Raw genomic sequence first — 21,219 nt, 5'->3', positions numbered from 1 at the left:
TTTGTGACATGTCATTGTGATATTTTAGACCCTTTTTGAGTTGAAAATCTGTGTTTGACTTCATATTTCAGATATGAAATGAGATAGCTAAAATCCAGTGTAACATCATGATATTACACCACTGGACATCATAAAAATTGTGTCACTTTGTGACATCTCAGAACTGTTAGTTCTTCACCTTTTTGACTACATATACTTTGGGGACATCAGAATCCCTTCCCAAACCCATATACTCATGGTGTATGACAACTGAGATCCCACATGCCATTGTGACATCACCAACTCCTTGGGACATCTCAAACCTATTGAGACCTCCTCATCAGTATGGTGTCACCAATTGTGACATCAAAACATTATTATAACATGATGTTGAGATATCACATTGTCATTGGGAAATCAGTGTCCCATTGGGTTTTCACATAGTATGACCTCATACTATGAAGCTTCTTCTATCACCTGGTATCCTCATATTGAAATTGGATATATCATTCTGATATTATAAACTGTGACATCACAAAACCATTGTGACCTCATCAAAAACCCAATGGGACATCTCATTTCCATTGTGATATTATCAATCACAGTGTGCCTTCCAAAGCTATTATGACCTCTTACCACCTTTGAAAACACACATGGCCTCTATGACATCACAGAATATTTTTTGTATCCATATCCTCATGGGGAACTAATGACAACTGACATCAGACATACCATTAAAATACAAAAAAATTCTTTCTGACATCATCGTAATTGTGACATCATGTTGCCATTATGACAACATCAGCTCATTTTGACATGTAAAACTACAATGACATCATAGCACTGTAACATTATATTGTCATTCTGATATCATAGACATGTTGTGTTTGCCCTTTATGTTATTTGATTCTATATCTAATGTGGCATGTTGGTTGATATCAGAAACCCATTGTGAGTTCATCACCATTGTGATATCATGGTGCCTTAGTAGCATCACATTGCCATTGTGATGTCACATTGCCAAATTGATGTCACAAAGGGATATTAATGTCACAAAGGTTATGACATCACAATGAGTTTCTGATATCCACCCACATGCCACATTTCAAATACAATGAAATCACAGATTAGGCATTCATAATGTGACTATGGTGTCACAATGACATAATGGCAAATGCTATAATGTTATTGTCATTTTGTGATGTCACCATAAGCTAAAGATATCATAACAACAATGTGATATCATACTGGTTATGACGCCACACAGGGTTTATAATGTTACAATGGTTATGAGGTCACAATATGTTTCTGATATCAACTGATATGCCACATTTAAAATAGAATGAAATCATAGGATATACATTCTCAATGTGTCTATGACAGCAAAATGGCAATGCAATGTCATAATGCCATGATGTCAGTGTAGCTTGGTGATATCACCATGAGCTGAAGGTGTCATAACCACAGTCTGATGTCACATTGGTGATGATGTCACAAAGGGTTTGTGATGTCATAGTGGCAAGTCAGATCTTAATTGCCATGAGTTTATAGTGTGGATATGAGAATGAAATCACAATGACATACGCAAATGAACTGTGATGACACAAAGGCCATATTTTTTTCAAAAGTGCTAAAGTTCCTAACAGGTTTCAGTTGTCAAAATGTTAATGATATAAAAATGCTCTCAGCAGTCCTCCTTGATACTTACAAGGCTGTGATAGGAGGATCATGGTCAAAGTCACCCTAGGCAGGAAAGTCCTTGAGACTACTGTCCAAATTGTGCCAACAAAACCAGAAGTAAAGCCATGTAGCTCCATTGGTAGAGGGCTAGCCTGGATCAAAAGCAGCTCACAGACTGTGCCCAAAACCTGAGTTCAAGGTCTGGGACTGGGAACAAACAGACATACACAACAATTTGTCCAGCCATCTGGCTAAAGCAGGTAAACTTCTTGTCCCCAAGTGGATTGAACCTGGGAAAGGGGCTGCCATCATCTTGACTCCACCCATTCTGCCTGCATCACAGGATTCCAGCCACACCCTCATTCTTTCATGGTTCTTTCTGACCAATGGGATACAAGAATGGTGGCCATGCCCACATTCCATACTACCCAGTAGCGCTGGGATTCCGTCTGTTGGTTGACACCACTACCAGCAGTTGAGGTAGAGGTAGCTGAGTGATGAGCAAGAGACTCGAGGCTAGGAGGAGATGCCTTGCTCAGGCACAACATGTGCCCACCTGCGCTCCGGCCCCCTCCTCCCCTTCCCTGTGGCACAGCATTTCAAACCTGGTGCTGCTGGCTAAAACCCATGTTGCCTCTTGGATTCCTCAGACAATGGTGTAATAGTGCACCTCTAGCCAGCTTGTTGCCCTGACCTGGTCCTGGCAACCTTGTCCTCTGCTCTGGGCCTGATGTCAACCATACCACTGCCATTGCTGTTCGCCCCACCTGGAGCAGCTGTAAACAGATTTTGCCAGCAGCACATGTGAGTGGTGGCCACACAGGCCCGCTCCTTGCGACCCCATATCACCCCCACTCCTGACCAGGACCTGCACCTCCTCTGTGCCCCACAGCCTGGCCCACGCCCTGACATAAATGTGTCCCAGGAGTGTGGGTGGGTGTTGACCTGAGGATCCCATCCCCATATCCAGTGTCTAGTGTGCCAGGAAATGGGGAGATGCCAGGTTGGGTGAGGAGTGGACGCCACAGAGCCCCTGACCTGGAGCAGTGGGAGACACACAGCCGCACATCTGCACCCTTCCTTTCCCTGGTGGGAACCTGGTGGGGAGCACCATGTCCACACCTGCCTTCTGGGGTCTTTTCCCTTTTTCTGGGGATGGGAGGCTTTGGATGCAGAAGATAAACCCTCCTTTCTGTGTGAACCCTTGTCTTCTGTGCTTAATCATCCTTTCACCTGAAGACGGAAAGACAGAGAGAGAAAGAGAGACAGAGAGAGAGATCATCTTTCTCCTTGTACAGCCTGACTGTGCTCAGGTGAGTGATCAGTTGGCAAATTGCAGGTACTGCATGGATGAGTCTTCTGTCACCAGTCTGTATGTGTGTGTGTGTGTGTGTGTGTGTGTGTGTGTGTGTGTGTGTGTGTGTGTGTATGTGTGTGTGTGTGTGTATAGAAGTGAGTGGTAACAAGGAGACTGAATGCTTTGGTAACTTCTACCTGCTATATTTCGGACATTCATGGGCCTCATAGCTGAGGTCTGGGAGCCGGGAAGTGTGAGATGCTTGAACGGGACACAGCACTGTTGAATTACAAGAACAAGGGATCTGTGTGCCCTGGAACTGTGTACTACCTTGGGCCTGGTTGGTGGGAGTGGGAGCTTCAGAGGACCTAGGAGTGCAGCTGCAGGGGATGGCTTTCCCGGAGGACAGAGAGCATGTCCAACACTTAGTAAAGATATGAGTCCTGCTAGTATGGAGTGCAACAGCATATGTCAGACTCTGGGTCTTCTCATCATGACCTCTGATGGGCGAGGTGAGACCTATTTTAAATCTTGAGCTGTGATCTTCAGATCTCAACCGCCTAAGTAACTAGGATTATTGGCATGAGCCTCTGGCACTGTGATTCTGGTTCTTTTTGGTATATTAGGGTTTGACCTCAAGGCTTTAGGCTTGCCAGTCAGGTGATCTACCAGGTTTTCTGTCTTGGGCATTTCTGAGATGGAGAGTTAATATATGCTCAGGCTGGGGTGGATCACAGTCCTCCTGTATGTGACAGGCATGAGCCACCAGGGTCGGTCCACTGTAGTTGGATGGTAGACATGTAGTGCCACGCTCAGTCATTGGTTTAGATGGATTGTCACAAACTCAGTCCACAGCAGCCCATTTTTGACCACAGGTGAAGCTCTGGGTTGGGCCTCAACCATTGGACTTCAATCTCCTCATGGGACAGTTTTGAGAAAACAAGGGATTAATACATTGTGATCTCTAGAGCAGGGTCAGACACAGAGGGAGGGGCCCTCAGATACGGTTCTTGGCAGTTCTGTGAGTAAATGACAGAAAATACCGGAAAGATCTCAGATGGTTTTGTGTTATTAATGTTGTGACAGGTATGGGATTATAAAACAAAACAGGATACTCTTTCTTTAATACCAATCCCCATGAGGAATGGGATCCTTCACTTTGTTCAGTTTTGAAGCTGGGGAAACTGAGGCACAGAGAAGCTGGGTGACCTACTAATGACTCCCAGCTGACAGGAAGCTTGGCCTGACTTCTCTGCCATGCTCCCTAGGACAATGGGTGTTATTCAGTCTACTTCTTGTGGTGGGAAGTCCACATCTTTTCAGTCATGGGGCTTGAACTCTGGGCCTGGGGCAGCTCCCTGAGCTCCTCAGCTCAAAGCTAGCACTCTACCACTTGAGTCACAGGACCACTTCCAGTTTTCTAGTGGTTCTTTGGAAATAAGAATCTCACATGTGTTACTGCCAGGGCTGGCTATAAACCACAATCCTCATATCTCTGCCTCCACTGTACTTAGGATTACAGGCCTGAGCAACAGGTACCTGGCTTAAGTATAATTCTGACCTTCTTCTTCTCTCTCTCTCTCTCTCTCTCTCTCTCTCTCTCTCTCTCTCTCTCTCTCTCTCTCTCTCTCTCTCTCTCTGTCTCTCTCTCTCTCTCACAGGACCTGATTGAATGGGTGATGGAGGAGTTTGCCTAGCGTCCCTAATGTGGTTGGAACCAAGGTGGCCCTCTTATTCTGGAGGTGGGCTGTGGGTCAGGAGCTGTCTCGCTCAGTCTGTTGTACCAGCTCCATGAGGTAAGTCCCTCTGTGCCCTGGCTAGACCGTGACAGTTATTCATTGTCTATCTAGCCTTACTGGATTCAGTACTGTGACCAATGCCCTTTTCTAGCAAAAATTTCTGGCTAAAATTATGATACATCGTTATGGAATGAAAATTTAATGCCATCTTAAGAGAGTTATTTAGTGTTCTGGGAATGTGGCTTCATGGTAAAGTGATTGCCTAGCATTTATGAAACCCTGGGTTCAATTCCTCAGTAACACATAAACAGAAAAAGAAACACTGGAAGTGGTCCTGTGCCTCAAGTGGTAGAGGGTTAGAATTGAGCAAAAAAAAAAAAAAAAGGTGAGGAATAATTCCCAAGTGCTGAGTTTCAGCCTCAGGACTGCCAAAACAAGAAGAGCAACAACAACAACAATGAACATTTAGTTAGTAAATGCAAAATAAAGAACCCAAACTTGGAATATATAATTGTTCCTTCCATACTGATACTTGACAATAATCCCTAATTCATGTACTTTACCTATATTAGGATACTGTGTTAAAAAAAGTTTTGTTCATTAGGTCAGGGCAATTAATGCCAGGAATGTGCTTAGATGTTAGGTGTAGATTAATTCTGGAAATTCACATATTCCAGGACTTTGAGAGGGGTCGCTGCTAATCGCAATGAGAAGGGTAGTCTAAGTGAGGTTTGGAAATCATTTTGGCCAATCATAGCACCAAAAAGGCAGAGGCTAATTAACAGTCGTGACAGAAGAGAAGGAATAACTCCATATGGAAGGAAAAAATGATAGTAGATAAGGTATAGCAGAAACAGTTCTAGGGAACCATTTTTGGTTATTGAAGAACTAGTTATCAACTAGGCTTATTCCTCATTGTTTTAGCATTCTAAATCTCTTAGGCTAGATAAATGTGTCTCCTTCTATGCTGTTCTTTCATACCTGATATCCTTTGCTTTCTGAAAATCTGTCTTTCTATATTTCTTTATGAACATTTCCTAATATGAAATACACCTACACAGATGTCACAGGATGCTAATGTAAGGGTCCCATAGCTCATGAGTCATTAATGTAACAAAATGGAAAAGGAGGAGATATTTATTGTTACCTCAATTTTTCTGAAAAGCTGCAATGTCATCATTTGGTTCAAATTTCCATTCTTTGTCTACATAGAGTCATTAAGTGCACAAAAATGCAAATATGAGCCAGGTGATGGTGGCTCTTGCCTGTAATCCTAGCTAAAACCAGAGGATTGTGATTCAAATCCAGCCTGGTCAGGAAAGTCCATGAAACACTTATCTTCAATTAGCCACCAGAAACCCAGAAGTGGTGCTGTAGCTAATGTGGTACAGCATTCAAGTTGAGCTGAAGAGTTGAGAGACAGTGCCCAGGATCAGTGTTCAATCCCCACAATCAAAAAAAAGTGCAAATATGGCTTTAAGTTTCCCCCAAAGGAATGATTAAGTCAACAGTAATCTTCCCAAAGGATTCAGTGCACCTACTTTGCTGAGTTATTTAAGTTATGGCTTCTTTGATGAACATATTCTCTTCTTGAAAAATGGTCAAAGATTAGCTTTATCGTAACTTCATCTAATATTTTTTGGTTCAAAAGAGAAGTCCAAACAGTTGTTGTCACTTAGCTTTCTTACTGTCTTAGTTCAAAGCCAACCAGGCAGGAGAGTCTGTCATACTCTTATCTGAAATTAAACACCAAAAAACCAGAAATGGAGTTTTGGCTCAAGCAGTTGTGTACTAGCTTTGGGGGCAGGTCAGAAAGAAAGACAACTGTTCAGGGACAGGTTCCAGCCTCTGAGTTCAAGCCCCAGAACTAGCACAAAGTAAACAAACAAGCAAACAACACAATTCCTGGGTATTTCTTTGGGACTCTCCTTAAAGGAGTAGTGGTCCGATAACAGGCTGGTTTTGCTGATCATACTCTCTGGATCCTGTTTTTTGAAATCTTTATTGCTATGGAAAACTCAGGACCAGACTAAAGGAATTGATAACTGACTCCTGCAACAAGAGAATCATCTCAGGAGTGAAACATCCATCCATAAGACACTTCAAAACTTCCATATCTTTGTTTATTTGCAGTAGAACACTTTTAAAACAAATTCATTTCCTTTTGTTATGCTGGCCTTCAAATGGCATATTGTTTCCTTTAGTGATACTCTCAACTACAAGTTTACAGACAAGTTTTATATAAAGAACACACTCAAAATTGTCAGGAAGAAAGTTTCCTTCAAGCCTTGAATTCTTTTCTTGTACAGTAAAAAGAAAGCAAAAGTTAACTTGAACTTTGTCATTCCTCTATGCTCAATTCATCTCCTGAGATCAATTTCCACATCTAGTAACAGTTACTTCCGCTTACTTCCAGTAACAATCTATGGTGTCTCTCCAGAAAAAAAAATGAATGTTTTCTGGCTTCATTGAAATAGCACAAGGACACTTTTGGACATGAGGTAACACGTGTTTCAGAGACAACTTAGTAAGGAGAAAATATGAAATTTAAATTGCTTATGAATACTTTTTTCATGAGTACATTTTGTTCAAAGTTCTTAAGTGCTCTGTAAATTATGGTGAATTTTAAATGGGAGAAGGTTCTCAAATCATTTTTTGTGAGTGTATGTGCTGTGCATTAATTTCCCAAGTGTACACGAGTGAACAGTAAGAGAAACAATAGGAATAATAGGAAAGAGAAGTTCTGTGTTTATTTAAAAGGCTTCAGTAAAATATAGAACACTCTACAAATAAGACAACATTGAAACAGTAAAGCCAAGTCCAGTAGGTAGATTTATGGGAGTGATATAGGGAAAGCATTACTTCTATGTGGAAGATGAAGCCAAATCCTTTCTAAATCATGCTTTATAAACACGTAATTTTGTAAAAAGAAGAATGGAAGAATGATTGTTTCCAATGCAAGTCACGTATGAGAGAGTGGACTTAACTGGAAAAAATAAGATTTATACTAGCAATGAATCTGGTGGCTAAGATCACATTTCTTTTTTTTTTTTTTTTCCTTTTCTTATATTCTTTTTTGTAGTTGTTGGTCGTGGTACTTGAAATCTGGGACTGGGCACTGTCCTTCTGCTCAAGGCTAGTGCTCTTCCACTTGAGCCACAGTGCCACTCCCAGTTTTCTGGTAGTTATTGGAGAAAAGAGTCTCCAGGACTTTCCTACCTGGGCTGGCTTTAAACCCCAATCCTCAGATCTCACCACACCCAGCTTAGGACCACATTTCTAACATTGTATACTCAAGGTATGTAATGTATATGTTCATCTATCTTTATATTAATTCTTGAGTTAAAAATCTGGGTTATACTTAACACTCACAAAAGTGTTTGTAGTTTAAAAGTTGATACTCCTGGAAAAATAAAACCTAAAAATTAAAACAGTCTGAGAAGTTCAATTTGCATCCAGCCTGGACAGAACAGGCTTTGAGACACTACCTGAAATTAAACAGCCAAAAGCTGGAATACTAGTCATGAGCAAGATTGCTGAATAAGAGCATGAGGTTTTTGCATACATATATACAAACATACACATACACACAAAGGGACTTATATGTGCACACAAAAATACACAAGTGAAACAACTCTCAGAATATGTAGAAAAGTTAGAAAACAATAGAAAATATGTCCTGAGTAAGACTAGAATCAAGTGATAATTTTTAATATTAGAAAGCCCTCCAGTGAACTTTCCCCCAAAAAGTTGAGAATAATACATAGCTAGGAATCAGTGATAGTAAGGGAGTCAAGCAACATTATTAACAGGATAGGATCCATGGAGGAACGAATCAGGGAACCCTGTAGGTGCATATAAAAATGTTCATATCTTGCGTGAATTGTTAGAACATCTTTGAAAATAGTACATAAAGAGTCTGAGCAGTCAATTTAGTGGATAAGATCTTAGGAGTTCAGAATTACGAGTCTGTTTCTAGAGTAAATAAACAAACTATGGCAGGGCAATGTGATACAAGCCTGGAATTCTAGCACTTCGTCAGGAGATTAGAGAATGGAATTACATTGCGATACCTTCCCTGGAGCAGGTAGAACAACTTTGTCTCAATAAAACAAACCAAACAACAAAAAAGGAATACACAGTTGGAATTTTGGGCTAATTTTCTCATTATGTTTTGAGAAGTCAAGTTTCCTATTGAAATGCAACTTATATATATCCTCATTTGGTTTTAAATGCTCTCTTATTACAGAAAATTCTAGATGCAGAATGGCTCATTATTTCCATCCAAAAATTTACAAAACTTAGTAAGCACCATTCTGTTGGATTCCAAAGAAATGTTGAAGGATTACAAAAGCTTAAGCCAGGAGAAATAGCAAAGTTCATCTAATGTAGTACTTTGTAGACTTTGTTAAATTAGAATTTAGATTTAAAATATGTATTTTTGTTTTGTTTGTAATTTTATATTCTATAGGATACTAAAAAATTCTTTTTAAGTAGAGGGATTAATGGACAAATTCACAAATGATTCTTGCATTCTATTTTCCTAGAATATTCTTTCAAGAGAGTTATAATTAGAACATAGTTAATAGATAATTCTCACAGTTCATGTATGCCATGTTAATGTGAATAATCTAGACAGAGTTGCTAAGAAATGGATGATATTAATTTATAAATTTAGAAAAACAACAATTTCCTTTCTGTTTCTAGCTCTCTGCTCTCTCTGTTCATTTCTATCTCTCTCTCTCTGTTCTATCCTAGCTCTCTCTCTCTGTTCTTACCTCTCTCTCTCTGTTCTTTTCTAGCTCTCTCTGCTCTAGCTCTTTCCTCTCTTTTCAAGCTCTCTCTCATTCCCAGCCATGTGGAGTGCCAACCTTGCCTGGTCCCAGCAGGCCTACTGAATAAACCTACCCCTTACCTGAATACCACGTGCATGCTGGTGCTGTCCTTCCTTGGTTACCTCTTTTTAAAAAACCTAACATAAATGGTGCCGTGACTCGGATAAAGAGCTTAAAGTCAGGATAGCTGGGATTTCTCTCTGGTTTTTTTTCCCTCTTTTTTCTTTTTTTGTTTGCTTTTTCCTTTTTTGCTCTGAGGAATACCGACAGTTCTGACGGCCTTTTGCTAACCAGTCTGTCTGCGGCGGAAACAGCGCATCGATACCATTGCTGGCCTTCACATCCATGTCCACACCACTTCTCTACTCTGGCCCTGGTAACTGAGGCCCAACCATCTGAAGTGCTTTGTTAGCAAAGATGTCTAAATGTTGTCAAAATTTTAGGTTTTGAGATTTGCCTTTTTTGTTTTGTGTTGTGTATTCTACTACTGACTACATGGTTCTAAAATACTGGGCATATCTATGCTAAAATTCTCATCACGTCTAATGAGTTTTGTCATTGCAGAATATTTGTTGGTCAGTTCTTGATAGGAGCAGGTAAGCTCTACTTATTCCACTTGATCTCCTTGTTGCTTTAATTGGAAATAGTAAAGGGCTTTTGTGCCAAAGATTTCAGTTCAAAGCCATCTCGGGCTGAAAAATCCCTAAGACTCCATCTCCCAGCTAAACTCTGCAAGTGATACTAAACTCAAAGTGGTTCAGTTCTAGCCTTGAGCAGAAGTGCTCAGGGACAGTGCCCAGGCCTTGAGTTCAAACCTCCTTGAACACTGGAAGTGTTATTGTAACTCAACGTGGTAGAACTGCTTGAGCAGAAGTGCTCAGGGACGCTGCCCAGGCATGGAGTTCAAATCTTGAATACCAACTGGGAGAAGCCATCCGAGCAACGAGCACCTAGACTCAGCCAGTCTGGGGAACAAGGAAACATGGAGAGGACTAAGAGGAGATAATATCACATCAGCTACTTTGTGCCTGCCCTTTCAAATTTAACCAGAGCCGGGAGGTCAGTGGAAGTAAGAAGCCTACCCAGCCAATGGTTATACCTGTCTACCTATTAACTGAACAGGAATTTATATTCTTGCCTTTGTCACCTGACTTCTCTACTTAGTCGCCAGATGTCAGAAGTAGCTAGGGACATTTCTACCAACATTTTCAGCCCCAAGTCCTTCCTCTTGCCATTTATTTGCCGTTTAGTATTTTTTTTTCCAGCCGCTCAATGCTCATGAGACTTCTCCAGACTTCACCCAAGGACTCAATCCACCAAGGGACAGCTACTGCTCACTGCCTTATGGGAGGGGACCAAATTCCAGCCTTTTGCCCCTATTGTCGATGCCCCTTGTCAGCAGGAAGTAGCCAGAGAGAATCCTTGCCCTATTTCAAGATTATTAAAAGGCTGGAATGTAAGGTCCACTCCTGGATGGCTAGCAGACTCCACCCTCCTCACAGCAAAGTCTCCACCCAGTACCTGCGTTACCTAGGCAACTGGGACACCTAGAAGAGGTCACATCTGAATTTGATGTGGCCACACCTTTCCCCGCCCATACCCTAGATAAGGCCTACCACAGGCCCAGGTGCTCTCTCTGTTCGTTTCTAGCTCTCTGCTCTCTCTGTTCATTTCTAGCTCTCTCTCTCTCTGTTCTATTCTAGCTCTCTCTCTCTCTGTTCTTACCTCTCTCTCTCTGTTCTTTTCTAGTTCTCTCTGCTCTAGCTCTTTCCTCTCTTTTCCAGCTCTTTCTAATTCCCAGCCACGTGGAGTGCCAACCTTGCCTGGTCCCAGCAGGCCTACTGAATAAACCTACCCCTTACCTGAAAAAAAAAAAAAAAGAAAAACAGCAATTTTTGAGGGTTTGGTTTAAAATGGTATGAAGAGAGTAGTTGTGTGACATCTTCTTTTTTCAACCTCTAAGTAACACAGGAAGCCATTTCCTTATTTACGTGCCTCTGTATACATTGAGAAAAATGCTAGGTTTGGGGTTTGTACTCAACATTGTTTTTGTTTTATTGGTTTGCCTAGAGCTTGAACTCTTGGCCTGGACAGTGTCTCTGAGCATGTTTATGCCCTACCACTTCAACCTCAGTGCCACTTGTGTCTGGCTTTTGTGGAGAAGTATATTGGAGATAAGATTCTAAGAAACCTTCCTGCCAGGGTGGGCTTTGAACCATAATTTTCCAATCTTAGCTTCCTGAATATCTATGATAATTAAAAATGTATAAATATAAATAATATTTGCAAGTGATCTGATCTCAAGAATACCAGTGGAGGAAAAATTATGCATCTCAGGTTATTGTGGTATTCTTTCCAGAACACGGAGGGCTTCACATTAGCAGAGGTGTAGTATTTTTCACAATACAGATAAGCTATTCATAATATGAATTAAGAATTTTAGGATGCCCCTTACAAGTTCGAAACTGTTGGGCTAGGATGACTTCATGGCATAAATGTTGGGATTGATAGTCATAGAAATAACAGATTACTCTGATAAAAAAAAAATGCTTACTCTTGACGAATTATTACAGATGCTTCATAGTTTTATCCTCTACCAGAATGTGGCTATTTTTCTATTGACTTCTCAATCTGTACACTCCATTGGAAACTGGATCTATTGCAGAATTTTATAGCATGCAAAAAAGTACTATTTTGAATCTCTAACGTATGGAATGTTGAGAATTTAAAAATGAGTAATTATGTGTAGTTATTTGTCATATGAATTTTGAAGAAAATATATACTCTGTCCTCTTAACAAATTATTTAATTTTAAAAGTTATGGGTTTCCATAGCATTAAATTGTTTTTCTGTTTTAGAATAAGAAAGTAATAAATTTATTCTTTTTCGAAAAATTTGGCAAGTATATTATGAAAATATTTTCTAGTTGGATAACAATCACGTTGATGACCCTCTGGTAAAAAAGAGGTAATCAATTTGAATTAGATGTCAAATAGAATTGATTTTTAAAATATTGCTACATAAAGAATAATATTTACTGTGCCAATACAGTAAAATTACATTTTACGCAGCTTATTTTTTCAATTTCATTATCAAATTGATGTACAGTGAGGTTACAGTAATTGTAAGGTAGTGAATAAAAAACACTTCAAACTTGTTACCCCTCCTTCATTTTTCTCACAGTTTTCCTTCACCCCTTCACCACTCACAATTTATGAGGTACATTTCCAACATATTGTCTTGTGAGTATTGCTATTGCATTGGTTTTCCCTTTGCCTTTTGTCTCACCATTTTGCTTTTCCTCTTCCCTTCCCTATTTAAGGGAAATGCATACACAATACAAAATCAAATACAGCAGGAATGAACTATAGGGGAAAAACCCAAAGAAAACAAGTCACATAGTTCAACAAAAACAACAACCACAAATTAAAAAACTATGGTTCCATATCTTGGAATTCATTTTGCTTAGCATCAGCGTATATGCCTATATATGCGCAGTACAAAGCTACTGGAAAATAATAGTTGCATGGACACTATATCATGAAAAGAGCATGTTAACTTTTGGATGGTAAAGGTGGAATTAGGATTGGTGAATTCGCGGTTCTGATAAAGGAATTTCAAGAGTTTTAAAGTTATGACAGGTAAATTTGAATTGTTCAAAATTTTTAACAACTTAGCCTATTAAGAAAATTTAAAATTTCCTGGGAGAATAGGCTTTCATGCAAAGAAATCCATGGAGACTTAGTAGAGAGGAAGCAATGTGGGTGAAGATGGCTCTTTTTCACACTAAACAAACCTCAGAAACATTGCTGTAAATCCTGTAGGTTCCCTTGGAATCATCCTGACCCAGGAACTATATTCTCACTGTGTGAAACAAGGTTGTATTGGAATTTAAATTCAAGTTCTTAAAAAATAAGACATCAAAATTTTTGAATTTACCTTTAATTACCAAACAGTAATTCTCTGAAAAAGATAATTTGAGTCAAAATATTTAGGGAGAAAGTGCCCTCCAAAATGCAAGAAGGTGTTGGGTTTACACATTTCTGTTTGTAACACTTTCCACAATGTCTTTGCATTTGAAGCAGTGAAACAGAAAAAAATCTGATTATATAATTCAAACCAATGATTTCACATTTCTAAGTGGATCACAAAAAGTAATATCTTTAATAACATGAGATAGTGACGACTTCTCTTATTACATAAGCCAAAATGTTTTGGGTTCAGAAAAGAATTGAGCAAATGGAAAAGGTAAGAAAACATAGTTCTTAGAAGCCCTAGCTAAGCGTATTGGCTTTAGCAGTGAAGGGAGTCCAAACATTTTATATAAATTGTATTAATATTTTTTGGAGGGTCCGGTCGTGGGGCCTGAACTCTGGGCCTGGGTCCCTCAGGTCTTCAGGTCAAGGCTAGTGCTCTACCACTTGAGCCACAGCGCCACTTTCGGCTTTTTTTCTTCTTGCTTATGTGGTGCTGAGGAATCAAACCCAGGGTCTCAGGCATTCAAGGCAAGCACTCTACCAAAGAGCCAACTTCCCAGCCCTAAATTGTGTTAATATTTTTAATAACTAAATTGATTTTACAGAGCCTATTTGGCTCACTACAATGCCGAACAGATTGAGTGGAGACATGGAAATACATTCCACATCCAAAAGAGGCAACTTAAAGAGTTTTCAAAGAAAAATAATGAAGATTTAACAGTGGTGGAGCCCATATAGTCCTTCAGCTTCACTAGACTTGAAGCCAAGATGCTGTGATTAATTGGAAATCAGGCAAGAGCTAAGAGGAGGACATGGAAGCAGGACATAGAAGAATTGACCTTTTGTAACAGTCACTGTATTTCTAGGTATAGGTGATTTAACTCTACTCTCCTCCATACATCTTGGTGAACAAATGAAAGACCAAGAGAAAAATAATCTATTGAAATAATTTTGCATAGAATAACTTCATTGTTCCTGATATGGTATCTAAGGAGAGTCTTACCATAGAAGATAAAAGTGCAGTATTTTTCAGTTTCCTCTAAGCATTTCTTAGCAAAATATATCTTTTAGGTTAGAATTGACTGAACCAAAAAGTGATGGAGTACTTATGTTTGTGGCACTTTAGACACAAGAAGACTTTCAAGGTAAGAGAAAAAATACAGCCAAATATTTGTGATCACAGCTTCTTGGACTGTTTTCTGGAGACAAAGTTTTACATTAGACTTCTCATTGACATAGATGTTGTTTCATGGCAACCAAGTGCAAGAGGGAAGTTTCATAGACTCGCCTGGCCAATTAATCAGCATGAAAGAAGAAAATGGCAAATAATATTTAATGAATTACTTTGACAAATTACTTTGCCAGAAGAAAGAAGGAAAAATATAATTCAAAATCAATTGACTTAAAAGTATGAAGAAAGAGTAGTGAAGAAAGATTAGAGAAAATATGGAAGATTGTTTTCTCTCCAGTGGAGTAATGCATTCTTGATCTTGTTTCTTCCATTCTATCTTCACAAGCTATCAAGTGTGTCTCACGACTGGATTATCCAGTTCAGACAGAGAACTCCTAGAAAAAGATACTATTTGCAGGAGATGTAGGTGATTGTGATTTATAACCTTAGACAATCTATTTAAATCTGTTCAAAATTCTCCCCTATCCCAAACCTCTCTTTGGATAGCGTTGTTTGCTTTTCCCAAGACTACCCTTCATTAACTGCTTAAAATTTTGGGAGGAAATATTCATACTCTCTAGAGATTTCTGGTTGGTTGTGATTTTTGTGTGTTTTTGTTTTTTGTTGTGTTTTTAAACTGAATTTCAAAAGGTTGTGCAAGTGTGTTACAATTAAATATATCCATCTAATTGTCCATTGCTCTTGGATCAGAGTCACTCCTTCCATCATTCTCAACCAAATGCTTCTCCAATATTTATTTCAGATTTACCACTTCCTTTATCATATGTGTACATTGAGTATTCTAGCTGTACTTGCCCCTTGTTCATTTTTCATTCATTCTATGTCTTTACTATAATTTCTTTCTGTTTTCAACTTCTTGATAGTCATCCTGTTAAACTGTCTATTAATACTTTGAAAGGTTTATATACATTTCAGGGAGTTTCCATTCTGCATATGCTTGAACTGATGTCAGCTTATATTTCCATAATTCATTCATCTGCAGTAACAATTTGCAAGACTGGAGACGTGAAGCACCTAAACATGATTTTATTCTCATCCATTTGGAAGATTAATCTTCAGTCAAAAAGAAAGTTAAAAAATGCATAGAATGTACTCCTAGCTACCAATTTCTATAAATAGCTTTGTACTGTGGTGTGATTGTTTTATTTTACATGGTATAATATTTTTACTACCTATAAGTTTTGGAAAAAGAAGAAAACTAAAATTTATTCCTATATAGGAATGTGATAGAAATAGAAGACAGATTTTATGTTCGTCATATCTCTGATGAGTACCCATATTCAAGACCTAAAGTCATATTTCTCCCTATGTTACACAGATAGGGAAAACATAATATTACATATGATAAGACAACTATTTGTGACATTTTAAAATGTGCCTTATTAAATGATGACATTTACTTTATTAGCAAACGTTTTGGTTTGAAATTTGGCAGGATGATCTATTTAACACATTTCTGGAAGGCTCCTACTGAAAAACACAAATTGTGGTTGGTACTATTTCTAGACTTCAATGAATGGTTGAACGTGTTTGGCATTAGTGCTGGGTAAATAATTCAACTCTATTATAACTTGCTCCCTACACTTGAAAAACTTGTAATGTCACTAAGTATCATCTACTTGTCAAATGTTATTTTAGCATATGTGATTTTAAAAAGTTAATGTGTAAAGGAATAACTTTCAGTCGATTAAATGTAGATTATCATTGGTTTGAGAGTGACATTTTATACCACTGAGCCATGTTGTAGTGAAGTCCCAGTGTTTTGCAGCACTAAGGATCTTCTCAAAGTTTTTTCTGAATTATATTTGAACTCTAAGTAAATTTTTCTGGATCTTGGTAGACCAATTATGGATCTATCCTTCCAGGAACTATTTTTTGGCCCACTTATGCTGGACTAAAATCTTTCATTAATCATAGGGGAGGGGTATTAAAAATAATCTTATGACACCTTGTAAACTTGTTCACTGATATGGGCTGGCCATCTGTAAGTTGAATGTTTGAATCATAGTACATACTCTCAAAATTTGTGATCTCATCTTTCATTTTAAGTTGCCTTGCATTTCACAATTGCTTACTGCTAAATCCTGCATCTCAAGGAACTGGGGCCCTGAAATATAGGAAATGAGAAATTGAAATGGGTCTTCAATTACTTTGTTGCATGTTGCATGGGCCTATGTGAGAAGTCTTGCCCTTGTTATCCGATGATGCAGGTAACTGGTACCTGGGATCCTAGGAATCATTGGGTCGTGCAGAAGAATAATATTTGTTAGACATCTTATCAGAAAAATTTGGGCATAATCAGTAGGAATGCTTCAGAAATACGGAGAAAAACAGTTTGGAATCAGTGAATTAAAACAATAAACAGAGAAGCAGAGTAAAATCCCTTATAGATTAGAGGAAAACAAAATTGGTTTTTTACCATGTGAATTCAGAAAACCAAGAACAGTTTGAATGTATCACAAGTTTATACCAAAGATACTGCGTTGATACTTTTTATATTCTAATATACATTTTAAACCCAATTATTTATATTCCAATTCTATTTATTGGAATAAATAAATTTTAATTTATTTGTGAAATTATCAACTAATTCTAGTAAGTTTCATTGTGTGAAATATAAAATCAGCACATATAAATATAAAATATATAACTATGTATAATATAAGAAAAAAGACACATGTTTTGCATTGTTCTGTTGTGGTTACATTATTAAAGGCAACTCTGTTTTAAAGTATTATTACATTATCTCTACCTCAGTGTATGATAGAGTTGGACCTAAAGCTTTACTATTTGTAGATTTACAGCCTGTAGGCAAGAGAAAACACTGTGATGAAAACATTAACAATTTAAGGCCTAATAATGAGAAGAAACATCTGGACTTCTCCTGCAACTATGAAAATATTTGGTGATAGAAATGCAGTAGTGTAACTTCCTGCCTGGTAGGATGGTAGACAGGCCAGGATATTAAGTAATCATGAATATGATCAATTTTTTCCCCTTCTTGGCTTTAGTTACTTTTGAAATGTTAGATATAATAAACAATTATATTTTGATAAAATACCTTCTAGTCTGAACAGTTATGTCTGAACTGTTCATCTCTCTATGATCCCTTGTAACTAAGATTAGTTTTGTTCAAGTAAAACAATCAATGGTGTCAGGGTAAGATATTCTGATTGGTCTGTTCCTACATGGAAGAAGAATAAAGGGTCAGGTAGACATTTGTGCCAGTAAGACCTCACTTGGGAAAATGTCAACTGCAGAAGGTTAGAAGTAGCTCTTAAGCAAGGCTTACTTTGAATCCATTAGCTCCACAAAGCTAATTCAGTTGGATCAATTAGTACATGAAAAAGCCATCACCTTTGGACCTAGCAATAAATTATTGAAAGTATGATCAAATTCCAAATGAAAAAGACTTAAAATTGTCATTGACAAAAAAATTTGCAAATGTGAGCATTAACATGAACAATATATTTTTTTCCACTATTCACAGAATTTTAGGGAAATAAGATCAGTAGCATTGTCAGGAACAATATAGTTTCCTTATTACAAGTAGGCAACCATAGATATAAGTCTGTATAAAGATTGCATCATTAACTGCTTAAATTTGAGATACTACATGCTTCAGCAGCAGGTATTCCCAAATTACAATACAGAGATTAACATGGCAATTGCACAAGGATGATATGAAAATTTGTGAAGTATTCCGTATTTTTCTTTCTTCAGATGCAAGAAATGAAAAACAGTTATTAAAAAGTTGATTACAAAATAACAAGTGTAACAACACACGTAATTCATATAATCAAATTTAGTTTGACATCAGTGTATTAAATCTTCACCTCAGAAAGGCATTTACATACCATAAACTTTACAAAACTTTTGAAATTAGACAACATTGTCATTTTATCCCAAAGAAAAATAATGTTAGGACCTAGGAAAAAAAGGAATCTAAAACTTTCTATATGGAATACAATCTGAAAGGACAAATTATACAAACAGAGAATCGTTTAAAATATTCTTTTTCAGACAAGCACCAGAAATACTTTTGTTTCTGTACTATTCATTTAAACAGATAAGTTAAAATTATTTCTGATTAAAATTTCACAAACTCTGCAGAAATCATTATACATGTATACAAAAACTCTTGAATACATTTTGACATCCAATGCAGGCAATTCACTTGGAAGAATTCCACGGAATTCATGAATTTTTTACAGTAAGTATTGGTGTTGCCGTACGCTGGTGGCTCAAATTATAAAAAGAATTTTGAGGTATTACCAGGTGTAATAGACTCAGACAGGCCTACCACTATAAAGGTCATGATAAGGTCTCTAAAAGAGACTATTCAAGTTAATAAAGGGCAGAGGCTTGCCCAAATATTTTACTCTCATATCTAAACTTGCTAAATCCCACACTGACTCAAAACAGTAAAGGAGGGTTTGGCACCACAGATACTGTAGCCTGGGTTCAGGAAATTACAGATAAAAGGCCTTACAAGGCCATTAAAGTCAATGGAAAACAAATGACAGGACTCTTAGACACAGGAGCTGACAGATCCTGTATAGCTGGAAAAGATTGTCCTATGGCCTGGCCAGTGCAAGAGACTTCTTCTTCCTTAATTGGATTAGGGATGGCTTCTAATGTAGCTTAGTCAGCTCAGAGACTCAAATGGGTATGTGAAGGGCAGTAAGGCCACTTCAAACCTTATGTTATTCCCACCTTGCCCTTTTCTTTATGGGGCAGAGACATCATGCAAGACATGAAAATAAAATAGGACAAATAGACTCCTCGTCGAAGGAGCAAAATTTTTCACAGGGGCCACTGAGGAACAGCTTTATGCTGACAAAATAATATGGGAAAGTGTTGATCTTGTATGGATTAATCAGTGGCCCCTAACTCAAGAAAAGGTTCAAGCCATACAGGACTTAGTTCAAGAACAATTGAGTCAAGGGAAGAATAGAAAAGACTACCAGTTCATGGAATATTCCATTTTTGGTAATTAAAAAAGAAGTCAGGAAAATGGAGATTATTACAAGATCTAAGGGCCATTAATGAGACCATGCAAGACATGGGAGCCCTTCAACCAGGTCTACCCTCTCCTGTTGCAGTCCCACAGGGTAGATACATAATAATAATAAACTTACAGGATTGCTTTTTTACAATAAAATTACAACCAGAAGATTCCAAGAGTTTTGCTTTCAGTGTCCCTTCGGCTAATTTTAAACAAACTTATAATAGGTACCAATGGAAAGTGCTACCTCAGGGCATGAAAAACAGCCCTACCTTATTTCAACAATATGTGAAAAGGGCTATAGAACAAATTAGAGAAAAATATCCAGGGGCATATATTATTCATTATATGGATGATATACTTATGGCCGATGAAACTAGAGAAAAGACAGAAAAAATATTACAGGATATGGTAGAAAAATTAACAAAATTCGGTTTGATAATAGCTCCTGATAAAGTTCAACATGAATGACCTTTAAATTATCTGGGAAAAGTGATTGGACATGATTATATTATGTCCCAAAAGACACAAGTTAGAATAGATAAATGAAAAACATTAAATGATTTCCAAAAATTATTAGGGAATATTAATTGGATTCGGCCTAGTTTAAAAATAACTACAGGACAATTAGATCCTTTGATGAAAATGTTGGACGGAGACCCTAATCCTAAATCTACCAGAAAAATAACTCCTGCCCCCTTATCCTGTATAAAATTGGTAGAAAAAGCATTGAAAACAGCTAAAATACAGAAAATTAATATTGCACAAACATGGTCCTTTATAATTCTGGCTACAAGCTTTACTCCCACAGGATGTTTTTGGCAGGATGGGATACTAGAATGGATCCATTATTCCCATAACCCTGGAAAAACAGTTGCTTCATACCCCTTTTTTATGTGCTAATTTGATTTTAAAGGCTAAATTAAGAGCTAGAGAATTATTTGGCCAAGAAATACCTAACATTATTATCCCTTATAATAAGAAACAATTAGATCATTTGATACGATTTGATGATGATTGGAAATTGCTGTATTAACTTACACAGGTAAAATAAGCTTTCATATGCCCCAACATCCTTTTATAATGAAACCCCTGTGATATTTCCAAAGGTTTTGGTTACAGAACCTTTGGGCGGGGCATTAACTATTTTTACAGATGGATCTTCTAGCGGAAAGTCTGTGGTTTATTGCAGTACAAAACCACCATTAATATCTTCTGACCCAACTGTACCTGCACAACAGATTATTGCAGTTCTGCTAGCCTTTCAAAATTATTCAGAAGAGTTTAAACTTTACACAGATTCCCGCTATGTGGTTTCCTTGTTTCCTGCCATTGAAACAGCCCTAGTTACTGGTCATTCTAAAGTAAAAGAGTAATTAATAAAATTACAACAGCTATTACAACAAAGAACGACAAAGGCATTTGTGGGACACATCAGGGGGCATAGTAATCTCCCTGTACCTTTGTCTCAAGGGAACAAGTTAGCAGACTTATTAACTAAGGAAAGTCATG

The 21,219-nt window shown here is 37.8% G+C and overlaps 1 pseudogene; it reads left to right on the top strand.

Annotated features, from left to right (window-relative positions):
- Positions 1-18,315: 18,315 nt before the first annotated feature.
- Positions 18,316-18,412, top strand: LOC138836718 (U6 spliceosomal RNA; annotated as a pseudogene).
- The last annotated feature ends 2,807 nt before the right edge of the window (positions 18,413-21,219 follow it).

The sequence above is a fragment of the Dipodomys merriami genome, unplaced genomic scaffold (genome assembly GCF_024711535.1).
Source record: "Dipodomys merriami isolate MVZ:Mamm:240054 unplaced genomic scaffold, mDipMer1.0.p SCAF_255, whole genome shotgun sequence".
Classification (NCBI taxonomy): Eukaryota; Metazoa; Chordata; class Mammalia; order Rodentia; family Heteromyidae; genus Dipodomys; species Dipodomys merriami.
This window is presented reverse-complemented; position numbering and strand designations above follow the sequence as displayed.